We start from the raw sequence: 16,299 nt of genomic DNA on the forward strand, positions 1-16,299 counted from the left end.
CAATTACAGCCAGCTAGCCACCCCTTTGACTGCCTTGACCTCCGCCAAGATGACGTTCAGGTGGTCTAGCGTGGCGGAAGCTGCGTTCTGCAAATTAAAGAGTTGATTTGTTTCAGCTCCCATTCTGGTGGCCCCTGACCCCTTCCATCAGTTTGTGATGGAGGTTGATGCGTCAGAGGTGGGGGCTGGTGCGGTTCTTTCCCAGCATTCTTCCGCAGATGGTAAGGTTCACCCTTGCGCATATTATTCTCATTGTTTTTCTCCTGCCGAATGTAATTATGACATTGGTAATAGAGAGTTGCTGGCAGTTAAGCTCGCTTTGGAAGAATGGCGTCATTGGTTGGAAGGTTCGGAGGAACCCTTTATAGTCTGGACTGACCATAAGAACCTTGAATACATCAGTTCTGCTAAAAGGTTAAATTCTAGGCAAGCTCGGTGGGCCTTATTTTTCAGTCGTTTTCATTTTTCAATTTCTTATCATCCAGGTTCTAAGAACGTTAAACCTGATGCCTTGTCCCGTATTTTTGATAAATCTGAACGCCCGTTGTCTCCCGAGTCTATAGTGCCACATGACATTGTGGTATTTGGTATGACTTGGGAGATCGAGTCGAAGGTCCGAAAGGCCTTAGAAGGGGTAATGCCTCCGCCTGGATGCCCTCCGAGTAGTTTTTTTGTGCCAGAAGTATTACGGTCCGAGGTCATCCGTTGGGGCCATTGTTCCAAAGTAGCTTGTCATCCAGGGGTAAATCGTACAGTATTTCTTGTCAAACAGCGGTTCTGGTGGCACTCTATGGCTCGGGATATATGTGATTTTGTTTTGGCTTGCTCTGTCTGTGCCAAGGTTTCCAATCGACCCCCTGCTGGACTCCTTCAGCCGCTGTCGGTTCCTTCGAGACCCTAGTCCCACATTTCGCTATATTTTGTTTCGGGACTCCCGCCATCGCAGGGCAAACACGGTTGTTTTGACCGTGGTGGACCGGTTCTCGAAGGCAACTCATTTTGAAACAGCGGTTGCTGTCATTGATCACGTCTTTCGCATTTATGGCCTCCCGGTAGACGTGTTCTCTGACAGGGGGCCTCAGTTTGTTTCCAAATTTTGGAAAGAATTTTATCGTTTGTTAGGGGCGACTGTTAGTCTTTCTTCTGGGATTCATCCCCAGAGTAATGGTCAGACGGAGAGGGCCAACCAAGATTTGGAATGGATATTGCGGTGTTTGGTGTCTCAAAACCCATCCTCTTGGAGTCAGCAACTCTAATGGGTGGAGTACGCACACAATTCTTTACCAGTGTCATCCACGGGCCTATCTCCGTTAGAGCGTAGCATAGGTTACCAGATACCTATCTTTCAGAGTATGGAATCCAAAGTCGCGGTCCCCTCTGCTCACGCCTTTGTCCAGAAGTGCCACCGCACCTGGAGGAGGGCTAGAGAAGCCATCCTCCAGGTGAGGGCGCGCACAAAGGCCGATCGCCACCGGCCCGAGCCACCCGTCTACGTCGTTGGTCAAAAAGTATGGCTTTCATCTAAAGATATTCCTCTCTGTTCCGTCTGTAAGAAGCTTGCTCCCCAATTTATCGGCCCGTTTACTGTCACCAAGATTATTAGTCCAGTGGCAGTCCGCCTCAAACTTCCTCCTGCGTACAGGAGAATTCATCCCGTCTTCCAGTTCTCCAAATTAAAGCGCATTTTTCATGCCCCCATTAATCCGCCTGTACCAGTTCCCCCACCGCCGTGACTCGTAGATGGGGAACTCACTTACTCTGTAAAACGTATTCTGGACTAGAGACGGAGGGGACGCGGATTTCAGTACCTGGTGGACTGGGAGGGTTACGGTTCGGAGGAGTGGAGTTGGGTTCCAGCAAGGGACATATTATATCATTTGCTTATCGATGATTACACCTGCCAGGTAGATTCCTCTGGAAGCGCCAGGAGGTGCTCCTAGGAGGAGGGGTACCGTCACGGTTCATAGATCTGTGTGTTCATTCTGCATGTCTGTTTTCTTATCATCTGTCTGATTGCTCATTCAGCATTGCTCTGGCAATCATTGGGCTGATGAGCTAATCAGCATGGCTGCACCTGATGCTGGTTCTGTCCTGTCTTTATCTGTCTTGTGGTTGTTACTGCAGGTTGTCAGATCGTTGTTCGTAGTTGTCGATGCTGGTCTTGCTCTCAGTCCTCAGATCACTTTTCTTGCGCTCTGCCAAGGTGATCGCCCAGTGTGCTTCCACGCCTGTTCCTAGGAGAATTCTCTGGGTTTGTTCGGGTCAGTGCCTCATAGTCTCCGTGTTACAGAGACAGCTCACCAGCTCACCAATTCACCAGCTCACCTGTTCACCAGCTCACCAGCTCACCTGCTCTATTTTCTTGTTCCCTGTTGTTTTGCGTTGTGGCAAATAAACTGTTATACTTGCAATTGGATTTTGTGTTCTTTTACGTGACAATAATTCCTGACTAAATGTATAATCAAGTGAAACATTATGAAGTTTCAATAACAATATACAATACTAAACCATTCAAAAGCTTGATGTAAATTATATAAATGTAACAAATGTAACAAACAATGCTGTTCTTTCAATTTATCCCCCAAAAAACTGAAAAGTCTCTGCTCTTTTCAGCAATAATAATAATAATAATGATAATAATAATAATATTTTTTTTTTTTTTTTTTGTAGAAAATCAGATTGTTAAAAGGATTTCTGAAGGATTGTGTGACTGGAGTAATGATGCAAAAAAATCTGTTTGAAAGTCAGCTTTGATTGTTACTAATGAACTGTTGAACTGCACTCGCAAGTAAATATTAAATTATGTTGTGGGATAATAAATATATTCTAAATAAACTACAAACATAAAATCTATACATTTATTTTGTTCTCACATTCTTTCTAGTAACTCTTCCCTCTCAGTGACACAGTGACAGTCAGATATAAATATCTAAATGGGTAAAGTCTAATCTCACTGTAATCAGCACAAACTAGGCTATAATAATATGTGAGCAGCATGTATGTACATGATTCTGGTTTTGAGAAAAAAAATGTTTATTTTTGTGGTTAGTGAAAAACTAAAAATGTTAAATCTTTAAATAAGGCAATAAAACACATAAAGAACATTCTCGGGACTTTTGAAAACGAGCTTGTAGCTTAGAATTTTTATTTCTAAATTATGTGAAAATCATAAATCATTTACTCACTTACAGAAAACAATATATTGATTTAAATTTTCTAAGACACTTTTTGTTTGTAAAAGTAATATGCGAGTAGGCATCAATCATGAATCATGAATATCATGATTCATCATCATCATGAATATCATTGTGATTTAAACCTGAGAAGACAAAGGCCTGCATAATGAGCTGCATAATGAGCCACATAATGAGCTGCATAATGAGCTGCATAATGAGCCTTTCAGTCAGCTGTGTCACTGAGAGGGAAGAGTTACAAGAAAAAATGTGAGAACAAAAAAAATGAATATAACTTTTATAGTTTCTTTAATAATGTTTGTAGTTTTAGAATATATTTAATAATCCCACAACATAATTTAATATCCACTTGGGGGAGCAGTTAAACAATTTATTAGGAACAATCAAAGCTGACTTTCAAAGCTGATTTTTTTTGCATCATTACTCCAGACATTTAATCCTTCAGAAATTATTTTATCTGATTTTCTACAAAAAATAAATAAATAATAATAATAATAACTTTATTGTTATTGTTATTATTATTATTATTATTATTAATGTTGAAAAGAGCTGAGAATATTTTTTCAGATTTTTTTTTTTGGGGGGGCGGGGGGGTATATTGAAAAAACAGCATTGTTTGTTACATTTTTTATAGTAACATTTATTTGTTACATTTATATTATTTACATCAAGCTTTTGAATGGTATAGTATTGAATATTGTTAATGAAACTTCATAATGTTTCACTTGATTATACATTTAGTCAGGAATTATAGTTTGGAAAAAGTCTTTGGAAAAAGAGTAACTAGTAAAATGTTTACACGTTATGTGAAAACTAGTACAAGTATATAAATACATAAAAGAGACTCATGATTATGATCTCTGCTGAATAGGGATGGGAACCGGTTTTGTTCTTTGAAAAGAACCAGAACCGTGAGCAATTTAAAATGGGACCAAGGGTTTCAAACTCAGTTCCTGGAGGGCCGTAGTCCTGCACAGTTTAGAACGTAATTAAACACATCTGATTCAACTAATCAAATAATTTAGGTTTATTTGAAACATATATGGTATGTGTGTTGGAGCAGGGTTTGAACTAAACTCTGCAGGGCTGCGACTTTCCAGGAACACCTCCAGTTTGACACCCCTCACTTCAACAGAAGTGGCATTTAAATGCATTTACACACTGTTAATGTAGGAAATGAATGCATTTAACCTGCATTTACAAATGCAGAAATAATGTTTTGATTATTTAAGACATAAATGTTGACAATTTGTTTGAAAATTTAATAAATAAAAAAATTATAATAAAAGATACTTTAAATAAATTAAAACCTCTAGTAGGTGTTAGCAAGTCACTGTTAATAAGTGAGTCAGTGTGATTGAACTAAATCATTTAAACAGTTGATTCATTCAGGAATGAAACACAGTCATTGTGCAAAACTGTGCTATGGTGGCTGTGTTTGCAATTATTTTTGTTGTCGAAATAGAGCAAAAACAGGCAACATTCTGTCTGAAAATGCAAATCTCTTAATTAACTTGTTGTTTATTGAAATGTAGTAAAAAAAAATTATATGTAATCATGCTGAATTCTGTAAGAAAAAACAATGGCACTTTTCGTGTGATATTAATTAACTACATGAAATTATATAAATATAGGCTATAAATATTATATTTTGTGATCATTTTGAAGGAGTGGATGCTGAGCTGCCATATCCTTCATATTGAAATTTATTATATTATTACATTATTTCCTATGTGACTATAAATCAAGTTATGGCAAAAGTGAAATTTGTAACTTTATGTGCGCTTATGAGATGTTAAAGATTCCAGCTTTATGCTGTTCTTCTACTCTCTAATATGATGACTTAATAATGCGTCTGTGTGATGAACCATACTGATAAAATGCTAGGGCTAGGCGGCCTTGAAGTTCTGATAAGTTCTTTGTGTATGTGTTAGTATCTGTCTGTAGAGGGCGAAGCTCAGACAGTCCCAGGACAAACATTCAACTGCCAATTTCCAGCTTATCAGATATATGTCTTTGTAGAGATGTATCGCATCTGATCTCTGATCACTTGTCACCAAAAATAGTCATCAGAAAATATGCTTCAAGCTTGCATCCATCTGTGGAAACTGTTTTAAGTTTATCTAGGTTTTGGAACCAATCAGAATTTTGCTGACCTACGCACTGACGCAGTTAGTATCCTCTCTCAAGAGAATAATTGTTAGTGATTTTGAACTGTACGGAGAGTGGCCTACGAACTCCATTGAGAGTGTTACAACTGACTTCTGCTTATGAAACTGCAAACTAAATCTGTGACTACGTTTACATGCTGTTAAAGGCCACTTTAAAATGTGCAGTTTTATCACACAGCACTGTGCCACAGATTTTGAGGGAGCGTGGAATTGGCATGCTTTCTTTTTTTCTTTTAATCTATTTATTGAACACTTTTACACAACCGACCATTAACCAAACTGATGTACAATAATTGAACACATAATAAAACAGTATCAAAACATAAAACACAATATCAAAACCACAATAAAATGACATTGAAATAAACTCCACAATTTCAATATACAAAGAAATGTCTATACCACATTAAATGGAGAAGAAACAGTTGAGCTACAGAAAGACAGAAGCTTGTATGTGTTTTGTCTTGTTTTCTCATTAGACTATTGTGTGATCGTCATTGCTAGGAAAGTTTTAGTCACTATGTGCTTTCAGATCTCTACTATAACTACTAACACTCGAGGAGCACGCTACGTACATCGCAGGAAGGCCTGTCTGACAAACCTACGGCCTGTCCCTCTGACAAGAACCATCAGTGACCAATTCTCCACACCGCAGACTGAGGACAACTTCACAATGACCGATGCACACTCTCTCTCCTCCTCCCCACTCTCAGAGATGGACGTTTCCAAACTTCTCCTGTCCAATCATCCTACTACTTGTCCACTTGATCCGATCCCCACTCACCTCCTTCAAGCGATCTCTTCTTCAGTCATACCTTTGCTTACTCACATTATCAACTCCTCTCTTCACTCTGGAACATTTCCCTCAGCATTCAAGCAGGCTCGGGTAAGCCCACTGCTCAAGAAACCATTTCTAAATCCATTGCTTCTTGAAAACTACAGACCGGTATCCCTTCTTCCATTCATTGCAAAGACACTTGAGCAAGCTGTATTAAACCAACTTTCTATGTTCCTTGTTCAGAACAACCTCCTGGACAGCAACCAATCTGATTTCAAAGGTGGCCACTCAACTGAGACTGCTCTGCTCTCAGTTACTGAAGCTGTGCGACTGGCAAGAGCAGCTTCAAAATCCTCAGTACTCATCTTACTGGACCTGTCTGCTGCTTTTGACAACGTTAATTACCAGATTCTCCTGTCCACCCTCAGAAATATGGGGATCTCTGGAACTGCTCTCCTGTGGGTTAATTCCTACCTCTCTGACAGATCCTTCAGTGTGTCTTGGAGGGGTGATGTTTCGAAGTCACAAGACCATGCTACTGGGGTTCCTCAAGGCTCATTACTTGGACCACTTCTCTTCTCCATCTACATGACGGCATTAGGATCTGTCATTCAGTAGCATGGCTTTTCTTATCACTGCTACGCTGATGACACCCAACTCTACTTGTCATTCCAACCAGATGACCCGACAGTAACTGCTCGCATTTCAGCCTGTCTGAGTGACATTTCTAGCTGGATGAATGACCATCACCTTCAACTTAACCTTACGAAGACAGAACTCCTGGTGATTCCAGCTAACCCATTGCTTCATCACAACTTCTCTATACAGCTGGGTTCGTCAACCATTACTTCTTCGAGGACAGCAAGAAACCTAGGAGTTGTGATGGATCATCAGTTAAGCTTCACCGACCACATTGATACAACGACCCGGTCCTGCAGGTTTGCCTTATACAACACTAGGCAGATTAGACCCATCCTATCAGAGCAACTTCTTGTCCAAGCTCTTGTTCTCTCCAGACTGGACTATTGTAATGCTCTCCTGGCGGGCCTTCCTGCATGTACTGTCAAGCCTCTGCAATTGATCCAGAATGCAGCAGCAAGGGTTGTTTTCAATGAGCCAAAAAAAGCTCACGTTACTCCTCTCCTCATCAGGTTACACTGGCTACCAGTAGCTGCTCGCATCAAATTCAAGGTCCTGATACTTGCCTACAACGCGACCACTGGCACGGCACCAACATACGGCACCAAGTGAACGACACCTTGTGGTGCCCAAAGAAGTTCAAAATCACTCTCACGGACCTTTTCCTGGACTGTGCCCAGCTGGTGGAATGACCTCCCAATCTCAATTCGAGTCTTTACTCATTTACAAGAATTTTTTTCGACAGCACTTAACCAACTAATACTAGCACTTATACTTTTCTTTTCTTTTCATTTATAAAAAAAAACCTGGCTATGCGTTCTATACTAGACTAACTTGAGACTTGTCATGGCACTTGTATACTGTTGTTGTTCTCTTGTTGACCTGACTGCTTCTATTGTTCTCATTTGTAAGTCGCTTTGGATAAAAGCGTCTGCTAAATGATTAAATGTAAATCGTAATGCTAGGAAATGTTCTTTAAGTTTGTGTTTAACAACACTTAATTTGGGAGCTGATATAAGAGAAAACTATAATTCATTCAAGAGTTTCTGAGCTATCACTACAAAAGTTCGAGCTCCCCTTCGCCGTTTAGTTCTAGGAATCATCAAGACCTGGTCAGCTGACCTAAGAGACAGTTTTGGCTCATATTTCTCAATCAGTTCAACCAACAGAGTGGGGTGGTGTTGGTGCAGTGGATAAGACACATGCCTTTGGTGTGAGATACCTGGGTTTGAATGAATTTATTAGAAACACTCGATCAGGGTTTAAAAGTGAGTTTTGAGTAAATGTGTACTAATAATTTCATAAATTGTCTGATGTAGCTTGATGCTAACGTTAGCTCTAATGCTACTGATAGCAGGTGCATTTCTTCTTCATAATGCATTTCTGTCACAATAGTTCACGTAAGGTCTTAAGAAAATGTTTTGTTGTATTTTTATAGTAAGACTTTTGATAAATAAGGGATAAATGCATACTGAGACTGAAGTGAGCAGTTTAGTGGATTGTAAAGCTTAAAAATACCACAACAATAATAAAACTAATAAAGGTATCAACAGATAGACCAAAAGACAAAACCAAGTCTAAAATATGACCATGAACATGCGTTTGTTTATTCACATGCTGTATAAGATAAAAAAAATCAATTACATTAAAAAAATCTCTTGTGATGGATTTGTAGGATAGTACACGTGCATGTTAAAATCACCAACTAACAGCAATTTATCATACTTCAATATAATTTTACTTTAAAAATCAGCAAACTCCCAAATAAAGTCCTTATTATATCTAGGTGGCCGATATATTAAGGCACACACAATTGGATTTGTCACTTTAAATAAAAATAATTGCAGCTCAAAGCTTGAAAAAATGTCAACAGATAATGGATGTCATGTGAAACTATTCTAAAAAACAGATGCAAGGCCTCCACCGCAGCTTGTAGAATTAAAAAAAAAAACAATCCCGAGGTACCAATTCAGTGAATGGGCTTAAATCATCCCTGCTCAGCTATTTTTCAGTCAAAAACAATAAGTCTAAATTATGTTCAGTGAAGAAGTTATTTAAATTGAATATTTTATTTGACAATGAACTTACATTCATCATTGCAAGAGTTAATTCATCAGATACAGTAGGTGGCCAGCCTTTCTGGGGCTTACCGCCGCGCATACTGCCGCGGTGGTAACTGTAATTCAGTCATGTGTTAAAATCATTCATTACATTACATTTACATTTAATCATTTAGCAGACGCTTTTATCCAAAGCGACTTACAAATGAGAACAATAGAAGTAGTCAGGTCAACAAGAGAACAACAACAGAATACAAGTGCCATGACAAGTCTCATTCGCGAAACTACAGCCAGGTGGCGCAAAGGGACGGGTTGCGAAATGAATGTAATTGTAAAATGAGATAAAAGAAGGAAGTAAAACAACAATAACATTATGATATAACATTGTAACATAAAAGCGAAAACTTTTTTTTTTTTTTACAATTTGTAAATTTTTAAAATGTAGGATAGTCTTAGACTACAGTCTACTAAACAAAAATTAAAAGAAGACCTTAACACAAAGGATCATATGCATGCTATTTTTATTAAACAGTAAATAAATATAAGGCCTATATATATATATATATATATATATATATATATATATATAAGCTAAATGTTTTAATTTTATTTTCGTTTTGATTCACTCTTGGTTTAAAAAAATTCCATGCAGGTTCCATATGCAGAGCGAAATGGGAACGGTCCAGCATTTAGCAATAATTAGTATTAACTCTGTTATTATTCTTGAATTTTCAAACTACCAGCATTTTTGAATTATGCCTTATGTGTGACCAAATTTGTTTCAGTTGTTTGATCGCTGGTGCCTCGCGCACATATTCACTGGAAACAGCAGTCGCTCACCAGACATTCGGAGTGAGCACTTTGACATATTGTTAATTATGATTTTTTTTTCATCAAAACTGAAACGCACACAGCCTATTTACCTCATGAATAATAGTTAAGCTTCAAATGGGCAACATCACAAATATGGAAACGTTTGATTTCTCCCGATTGAGAAAGCCCAAGCTTAGTACCTTGCTTAGCTTTAAATTATTATTATTATTATTATTATTTATTACTAAGCCTATATTATTATATACTGCAATTATATTTATCCACTAGAATTATATATTTTTAATTATTGTTTTGTTCTGATAAATTTGTTAAATTTAAATGATTTGTTGTAAAATATTTTCTAATAGCCTATTTATTTCCTCTCACAAACTCTGATTTATTTTTTAGCGTGTTTAAAAAAAAACATGCAGCAAACGAAAAACGATTTAAAAATGTTTGATATAAAGCAGTGGTTCTCAACCCGCGGCCCGTCACAAATTCTAATGCGGCCTGCACCACATGCTGAAAAAAAAAATATATATACTTTATCAGTTTGTAACATTTAATTGGTTACATGAATTAAAAAAAAATATGCTACTAATGAAATATAAGCTATATCCTAATGTTTTTATGTGATTTTTTTCTTCTTCATATATTATTTTCAGACAGGAGCACTGGCATAAGCATTTAACGAACTCATACAAGCGCGCACTTTGGCAGAATTCAATTCAAACAGTCATCAACAGCCATTACGTACATTGCCTTTAAGGTAAAATTGGGCATCAGAATGGACAAATTTGTTTTTTTTAAGGGAGAAAAAAAAAATTCAACAAATGCCAGCGAATAAACATGTACAAACTGTCAATAGTCGCAGTATCAGTATTGAAGGAGAAGTGCTGGATTTTCGTTTTTTTTTTTTTTTTTTTTTGCCCCGCAACTCACTTGAAGAAGTTCAGATAAATGGAAACACCATACACTATGTAACAATCCTTATTTGAAGAAATGTGGCAAATATCTCAAGAGAGAACCTCATATTATTAAATTCAAAAGTGCTTTCCATATTTGGATCAAAATAGGCTACATTTGTGAACGCACATTTTCTGAAATGTTGCACGTCAGGTCATGCAAGCCTGCATCTTAAACCCTTTGTCAAACTTCCTGTGTCCGCGAGTCCGCTATGGACCATTAGGTAGGCTACACGTGATGTAAAAATCGTCATTGGAGAGTGTGTGCAGAGGCTCTAGCAGATGACTGCGCAGACAGGTGCGCGTGGTCAGTAGGCTTCAAAAACAAAATTGCACATGTGCAGGCAGAGTGAAGAAGCTCATTACTACTCGAACCTGTGCAATCTGTCAATAAAAGAATATAAAGACAGCGATGTGCAATAATTCTGGGCAATTGCAGAGCTGGCCATCAGCCTGCGCATTCAGAAGTATAAATTGAAGAAGTCTACGTCCGCGCTGGCCGTGTACGTGTCCGGATTGCTAATGCGGAAAGTATAACAGGCGTTACAATCGCAACTTCTTTGTGTTACTCCTTTCAAGCTGAATCTCACAAAATTGGTCAGCTCCCGACAGCATCAGGTGTTTTATTTATGGGGAGTAGAATTGTTTATTTCAATGAATGTAATAGATTATATATCATAATAGTTAGGCTATAATATTATAAATCAGGTTGGTTTGTATTGCTGACGTAATATGTAAATTATATGCGTAGACTTGCACTTAGACCATAGTGCGGCTCGCTGGATAAAAAGGTTGAGAACCACTGATATAAAGGTTATATTGTTAGTTCTAATTATATTGTTAACACAAGTTCATTTAGAACTTTTTTTTTTACTTATAAACTCCTTGAGAATTTAAAGTTAGTTTAATAGTATTTAAATTCAAGTTAAAAAAAGGTTTTAATTGCTTAAATTATTTCTATTAATTAATAATATGTTATCATGTTTATTCTTGTAAAAAATACGTGTTTATTCTTTAGGAAAACAAGGGAAAAAATAAGGGACAATCCGAATATTTGTTTTGCTTTACCTATTTATGTAAGCTACAATTATTCAAATAATAATAATAATAAAATAATGTCATTAAAAAATACCATTGGCCTGAGTAATTTTGACCATTATAGAATTGTGACTTTAAAGATTAGTCATTTAGGTGGTAAAAATACTGTGAAATTAATAATGGCATGGATTTTAGAGCATAACAACTGAAGGTTTATGAAACATTTGCCAATAAAGCATTTTATTAAACAACGGAACTTAAAATTGTGAACTAAAATATTATTTCAACCATACAGCATGTGAATAAATAAAATGCATAATTTTCATAACATGAGCTCCAATTTTAAGAATAGTCCCAGACTTCTCTCTCTCTTTAAGAGCATTAGCTCAATGATATACGTCTTCCTTCCGTTAGAATTTTCCTGCCTTGCTAAATGTTGGGCTCATGATCAATAAGTTTGCCTAAATCTGATTCAGTAAAGTCAAACTGCAGACAGTGAAGCCTCGGAGACCCGCGCGCTGTGAGGCGGGAAAAAGAGGACTCCGCTTGGTCTTAAAGCCTCCCGCAAACATCCACGATCACAAATAAAAATGATTTTCGTAAAATAATGATTAATGATTAATTGATGATTTGTTATTATCATTATGGTCTTGTGAAAATAATAATATGGGTTGCGAGAAAATTATGAAGTGTAGTGCAGGCATGTTTCAGCCCAGTAACACACCGTTCCTCAGAGCCAAAACACAGACCCAATTCTGTTCAGCTGGAGGGGGTTGGGTTTTGGATAGTTATTCATGTCTTGTGGGATCGAGATAAAGGTGTGAATTGCTCTTTCATATGGACAAGTGTCTTATGAGGCTTTCACTTGCTGAACCGGTTTATATATTACTGTTGTTTTGGTTATAGTGCTGGCTCTCTCCAACGAGAGAAATGCAACATTCACACATTACACTATTCCTTTTCGTTTAAAAACATTTCAAGCTTTCAGTAGATATATTTTTAATGTAGCTACCTATGTGAGACACCTCGATATTATGTTAATTAAAAAATTATACATTCATTATCATGAAAAATAAAAGTGATGAGACGGCGCCTCCCTGTCATTAATGCACATTAATAATTTTTGCACAAACACTTGAATATGAGCTTCTTATCACAAGTCAAATTCATGCCAACAGCCAACATATTTAGCTTGATCAGAAGGTTGACTGCAAGAGTCGAGCGGGATGTTAAGAGTTTGTCTGTTTCTTTTACTGATTATTTTCGAGTTAAAGCATGATTTAAACAGATTCACACTCAATCGCTTTCGCAATAATGCGTTCAAACAAATGTAATCTTACAGTCAGTGTTGGGAAAGTTAACTTTCTACATGAACTAGTTCAAAGTTCAATTCACAAATTTTAAAATTAACTAGTTCAGTTCATAGTTCCAACTACAAAATTTTGAACTAAGTTCACACAGTTCCAAAAATGAACTAGTTCATAGTTCTTTTTTTCCATATGTTGCTGCGAGATATTATTTTTCAAAATTATGTCAACAGCCCATATAGAATCACAGACAGCAATTATTTTATCAGTTTTAACAATGAAGCTATGCGTCTGATTTCATCTTCATATCCAATTTTGAATCCTTATCCAACCAGGGTTTACATTAGCATTGAGGGGACAGCATTTCCCCATTGTTGCTTTAATGCTTTGTCTCCCATTCTCACCGACCTTGTCATAAACATCATAAAATTCTTTTAAATGATCATACGCCTTCTTGCTACCTGCTGCTGTCGCCTCGATGCCTTTTTTTTTTTTTTTTTGATGACGCGTCACGCATGCGGCGGACGGTGGTGCGACACTGGTGGCTTGTGTTGCCATATTGGGTGTTTTTCCCTTACATATTAAGACCCGTTTACGGTGTGTTTTAGCCGTTTTTTCGCCTGGAAGGCTCTATAGAAATCTGGCACCCTTTTGAACGAAGTTAACATGAGAGAGCGTGCCGTTCACAGACACCAGAATGAACGAGTTGACAGTACCGTTTATCAGGCATTAATACAGCACGTTCAGTTCACGTTCGCCCAAAATATGAACGAGTTCATGAACTATCCTTCAATGAACGTGTTCAGGCACAACACTTAATTATTCGATTTGTTTAGATAAAATAACTGACAAAGATGTTATTTTCATCACAAACAAAATTTTCACAGCAGAAAGCAGCAATTAAAGATGTAGCTAATGCTTACAATGTTATTAGTTTGGCATGTGATATAGGGAAAAAGTTTACACATAGCTTAAGCCACTTTGAAACTCTCCTGTTATTTTTTTTAAATTATTATTATTATTTTATATGCTTTGTTATGAACATAACATTTCAAACATACTGAAATACTTTATTCATTGGGTGAAGGCGGAGCGTGTTTCTGGTATCAGTTCGCGCGGAGGGGAAGTTGTTGCTGCTCACAGACTCTGCTGCGAGTGAGAGAGATGTTTCACCCGACGAAACGAACATCCGCCAAAAATCTACCTGCAGCAATGCTCCTTCATCGACTCGCCAAGCTTTACTTTTGTAGGTCGCATGGCAGTAAATAATTCGATAATATGCCCATGCAGTCAATACAGATATTTAATAAAAACGTTAAAACAAGCAGGGCTGTAAAAAAACAAAAAAAACAATAAAAAACGCATGCAAGGTCTACACATCAGTGAACTGATGCTCCATCTGTTTATGATGAACACACTTTTCGCTGTGGGACACAGATGACAACTCTGGTGTCCGGTGTAGACACAGACAGTGACTGCTCTATTTACAAATAAGTTCTGTAAGAAAAAAAATAAAAAATCTAAACCAGCGGCATAACGAGATGGAAATATAAACTAGAAAAAATATTAACAGGTCCTCCATCCATGACACTCACTCACTGCTGAGCTGCCAGTTTTAATCTGAACAGCTCTTAAAGCTGAGTGGATGCTTAAATGCATGATGGGCTAGTATTAAATTAATCATCTAGTTGCAGTTATAAATTTGACTGCTAAATGAATGATAAAGAACTATATTAAAACTTGTTAAAACATTGTAAAACATTTGAATATTGATTTAAAAATCGGTATAAATCATAAATCATATTTTTATTTTCTAAAAAAAAAAAAACTGGGATATTTTTTAGGCCATATGATATTACCCTACTTTAAAAGCAAGTAAAGAAGGTTCCCTTTAAAATTACTTTAGTTATCAATTACTAAAGCTTTTTTTTTTTTACATCGTGTGAATGTTGTTGATTTTAATGAGAGAACTTGCGTTTAATTGTGAGGACGTTTTATTAATTTGAGTTTCAAAGATTTAATCGTGCTGGTTTAATTTTATTTGTTTCTTGTTTTAGGCAAATTAGGCCTAAATAATGGGAACGAAATTATACACTGCTTCACATTTAAACATACAACAATTTCTTAATCAGTTTACAGACAAATGTCTTTTTCCCAATAGGTTATGTCAAAATAAAGGGCAGGTAACGAATAACAAAAATGCATGTTGTTTTATTAAAGGAAAAAATATATTTATATATAAAATATAAATTAAAATATAGGCATAATATATTAAAATATTGACATTTTGCATATTAATCCATGTAGCCTACCCCCCTAAAATAGGCTACCACTTTTAATGCTCGGATGCAAAGTAAACCACAATTTATTTCGAATAATATAACGCATAATTAATATAATATAAATAATACTGCACACCTTTTAAATGTGTCCAATCTAAAATATGGTTTAATACCATGTAGCTTAGAAAATATAAGCACAGACTCTTTTTCTCGTTCTAAGAAATGCATATAACTTCATAAATACCAAACTTTCTTCTGTGAGTATTAATATTAAATATTTAAACCATAGTGTTTTTCTTTCATTTTCCGTGACTGAAGCAGTCAGATGTAACACATTAGCGAGGCAAAAATGACATCTATTTGCGAAAATGTGCTTTGATGCGCTTGTTTGATAACTTGTGGTTAAAGCGCCACTCAGCGGTCAAAGGCTGCAAATGCACTTTACACCGCGGCGGCGGCGGTAGGAGTGGCGGTAAAAGCGGCGTTTTGGATGTCTAGTTAGTGTACCTCCTCTGAATATTGTTCTCGGCGGACTTGTCAGAGATTCTGCAGGTTCACCATCTGTTTACAAAGACAGGGGAGTTGATAGCATGAAACCACTTATAATTCATATTGGCACCAGGTGAAAGATAATTTCTCTTCCTGATTAAATAATGATAAGTAGAATGGCGTTGTGTGGGTGAGCGGTTTGCTGATGTCAACGTTGTGGATTGAGTGGCCCATGGTGGCAGTGGGGTTATGGTATGGGCAGGCATATGTTATGGACAATGAACACAGGTGCATTTTATTGATGGAATTTTGAATGCACTGAGATATTCTGACTACATTCTGAGGCTCATTGTTTTGCTATTCATTCACGGCCATCACCTCATGATAATGCACAGCCCCATGTTGCAAGGATCTGTACATAATTCCTGGAAGCTGAAAACATCCCAATTCTTCCATGGCCAGCATACTCACTTGACATGTCACCCATTGAGCATGTTTCGGATGCTTTGTATCGGTGTATACGACAGCATGTTCCAGTTCCTGCCAATATCCAGCAACTTCAC

General features: G+C 37.0%; 1 protein-coding gene across 3 annotated transcripts in view; it reads left to right on the plus strand.

The window, feature by feature from the left end:
* Positions 1-16,299, plus strand: part of LOC127967261 (NACHT, LRR and PYD domains-containing protein 3-like) — an 83,933-nt gene that overhangs the window by 52,694 nt on the left and 14,940 nt on the right. The gene's annotated exons all lie outside the window — the stretch shown is intronic.

This window comes from Carassius gibelio, chromosome A4 (genome assembly GCF_023724105.1).
Source record: "Carassius gibelio isolate Cgi1373 ecotype wild population from Czech Republic chromosome A4, carGib1.2-hapl.c, whole genome shotgun sequence".
NCBI lineage: Eukaryota > Metazoa > Chordata > Actinopteri > Cypriniformes > Cyprinidae > Carassius > Carassius gibelio.